We start from the raw sequence: 3,565 nt of genomic DNA, 5'->3' as shown, positions 1-3,565 counted from the left end.
ATGTCCCAAAAACTAAGAAGAAAAAGAACTTATGGATTATCCTAGCATTTGAAACCATAAATATAACAAATATACTTTGATATATCTGATTTACTTATGGATTATCCTAGCATTTGAAACCATAAATATAACAAATATACTTTGATATATCTGATTTCCTGATATAACTGGCTTCTTTGCAATTAATGAAATTCAATTTTAAAAAACACAAATAATGGATAATTGTATTTTTATATTATTTTATTAATTTAAAGATAACATATTATAATTTCATAATTTATGAGTGAAATAAAGATAAGAATCAAATAACAGTACTATTACAAAACGGAACCCACTTCATCGAGATATGCGTTTCTAAATGCAGCGGAAGTCAAATATACTGGGCGTTATCATTTTATTCTGATTGTTATTCTTCATCGAGATGAGCGAATTAGGACACACTATAGCGGCACGGAATTGTTGTTAAGTTGAAGGAAGTGGGATCCTACTCACAGATATGGCTGTAAGGGGCGTTGCCATTTCACATGATAGTTTAAGCTTCTCTGTCAGGTCCACCGGATGGTTAGGAGAAGGCACCCATGTGAAATGATGAAACAGTTTCGCCACCCACAGCTGAACGGTCCGGAGACCCAGAGCCTTGCCCGGGCATACGCGACGACCGGCACCAAAGGGTGCAAGCCGCAGGTCGTTTCCTCGGACATCCACATGTTGTCCGCCTTCCGACGGGAGAAACCTCTGTGGACGGAATTGATGGGGACGTTCCCAGATCTCCGGATCGTGGGTAATAGACCACATGTTCACCATCGCCGTCGTGCCCGCCGGAACGCACATCCCGTTCGCCATGAACCAATCCTCCGTGCAGAGGCGGGCCCATGATAAGAGAGGCCCTGGTGGGTGCATCCGCAGAGACTCTTTCACTACCGCTTGAAGATACGGGAGCTTCTCGATGTCGTCTTCTGTTACGTTTCTGTTGCGCCCGACAACCGCGTCCAGCTCTGCCTGAAGTTTGCTTTGCACTTGCGGATTGAGCAACAGCTCTGCCGTCGCCCATTCTGTAAGTAAAGCCGTTGTGTCTGTGCCGCGGAATATCATTTCCTGCATCAAAACAAAATAAGAGACGAAATTTTTTAATTCTAACACTAAAACTTTTAATTTTAGCACTAAAATAATAGTTGTGTCGTGCTTAATTATGTTACCCATAGAACTGCGATCATATCGTCGTCGTCGAGCTTGTCGTCTCCTCGGAGCGAAAGGAGGACATCCACAAAGTCTGAGTCGGCCGTGTCGTCCCTCTGTCGATGCTCGTCGATGATGTTCTTGACAAACGATGTAACACGCGGAACAAGACGAGCGCAGCGGCTGTGGATTCTGAGTGGATCGAGTACTCGTAGCCATGGGAGATGATCAGCCCAGTTGAATGCTCCAAGAAGCTCGAATCCCTCATTCACCATCTCGCGAAGATTCTTCTCAGTCTCGGCATCCACCGAACGTCGACCGAAGACACTTCCCATTATATTATTAAGGGCCGCTTTCTGGAGATGTCGACGGAGCGTGACGGCGCCGCCATTAATATCAGACTCATCCCTTATGTCGGAAAGCATGGTCGTGCAGTCCACCTGACGAGCGACTTCGTGGGCCGCAATTCGGCGTGGAGAGAAGAGATGAGTAGCAGAAATTCTTCGCAGGAGTCGCCAATAGTCACCGTTGGGCGCAAACCCCATCGCCCTGCCGAAAATTAACTGCTGAGCGGATTGTTTGAGTGGTCGGTCTGCAAAGTGAGAGGAGCTAAGCAGGTCTCTGGCCACGTCAGGATCCGATGTAATCACGGCTGGTGTCGAGCCCAAGCTAAAGGCCATGATTTTCTTGGCACCATGGAGACGAGCCAGATACTCGAGATTTCGGTGAGCAAGTCCGACGCTCATGTCCATGAGGCTTCCGATAACGGGCCATCCTTTGGGGCCAGGAATGGCGATGGCTTTCTTGTGTCTGGCAGCAGCCCATGCACATCCTCCAGGGCTGAACCAAGAAAGCATTGCACCACAAACAGCAACAATAAGCAGTGCTATATAGAGTGACCACTGCCCCACTGCAGAAATATGGTCCGTGGAATGTAGTACATGGTCAGGTACTCCATTCTTTGTAAGAAAAATGGCGTAGAGCCACCAGCCCCTTGTCGAAGAGGATTCAGGATTCTCCATTGCCTAAGATACAGACGTAAGTAACTATGGAATGAGTGAATGGAAAGCGAGTTAAATGAGGAAGAGGAGTGCACGCCCTCTTATAGCCGGAGGAGTGAAGCAGGGGCATGTGGGAAAAATATGCTTCCAAGAAAATAACAGTAGTGGCGGTACCAGCGGCACCATCTCCGGCATTATCCAGCCCGATTTACTTTCCTAGTGGAACAGGGAATACCAACTCCATTGGATGCGTTCCACCCCAGCCTAGATGGCGATGCATGGATGCGCGGATTTAATTCCTCCTTCCTTGGCAATTCATTCCATTACGATTGATGTCATCAATCTTGTCCGCCGTCAGACAGATGTGATGAAAGAGCTTTGTCACGCCGTCAGACAGATGCGACGTGAGAGGTTTGTCGGTTCTATTAAATCAGAGGTGGAAAGAGTAACGACACCCTGAGATTGATATCCAATAATAAAACCCTACACAAGTGGGAGGTCAAACGTGTATCAGTGAACATCGTATCCTCTCAAATGTTGAGAGGTCAAGGAACAAAGATGGTTGAAACATCTCTGAACATCACAACCTCTCGAATGTTGAGAGGTACAAGGAAGTAAAAGTAGTTTCAAAGAAGTAACTAAACATTAATATATATGCGCAAGTAGTCCACGTCGCGCCGTCCAGATGTAAAATTAGCTTAAATGCGACGGTTTTGATTATTTATCTATTAAGGTTATCCCAAGATAAAACAATGTATACTCACAGCACAGCGGTTGTTATTCAGCTCTTAGTTATTGTCAGTAAACGAAGTTCAATACGTATACGTTTCTCCTAAGACGATAGTATACGTAACACTATCGTGGGTCATTAGAACGTTTTGCCGAGTTACATAGTGGTGCATGCGTGGGGTTGTGAAAGGGCAATGACCATACTTGCTGTATAAGTTATCTCCTTTTCGTTTCCTGGAGTTGTCAAAGTGTAATAACCATACTTTACCTGCGGTATAAGTTGCAGGGACATTAAGATTCTCCTTTTCATATGATGCGTATTTTCGATTCTGTTTGTGTCTCTTTTTGGTGCCAGCCTGTTATAGATTGCCTCGGGCGTTTTGGTTAATTAAATTTAGCCATTTTCTTGTTAACTGGATTGTTTTTAATACTACATAAAGTTTTAATTTGTTTTAAATTTATTTATTTTGCCTTAAAAAAGTTTAAGGATTAAAGTTGGGGATTTTATTATTTACATGGAAATCCATAATTGGGTTATTATTCTTCATGGGCTAAAATTATTTTAATTAAAAATTCTAATTAAATTAGTGTGATAGATTGTAATAATCAATAATGACAAAAATTTAAAATATATATATATATATATATATATATAATAA

At 43.3% G+C, this 3,565-nt stretch overlaps 1 pseudogene; it reads right to left on the bottom strand.

The window, feature by feature from the left end:
* Positions 1-457: 457 nt before the first annotated feature.
* Positions 458-2,372, bottom strand: LOC149202942 (cytochrome P450 78A4 pseudogene; annotated as a pseudogene).
* Between the last annotated feature and the right edge of the window lie 1,193 nt (positions 2,373-3,565).

This window comes from Pinus tabuliformis, chromosome 2_1 (genome assembly GCF_031772625.1).
Source record: "Pinus tabuliformis cultivar Carrire ecotype Pingquan chromosome 2_1, CPIR1, whole genome shotgun sequence".
Classification (NCBI taxonomy): Eukaryota; Viridiplantae; Streptophyta; class Pinopsida; order Pinales; family Pinaceae; genus Pinus; species Pinus tabuliformis.
This window is presented reverse-complemented; position numbering and strand designations above follow the sequence as displayed.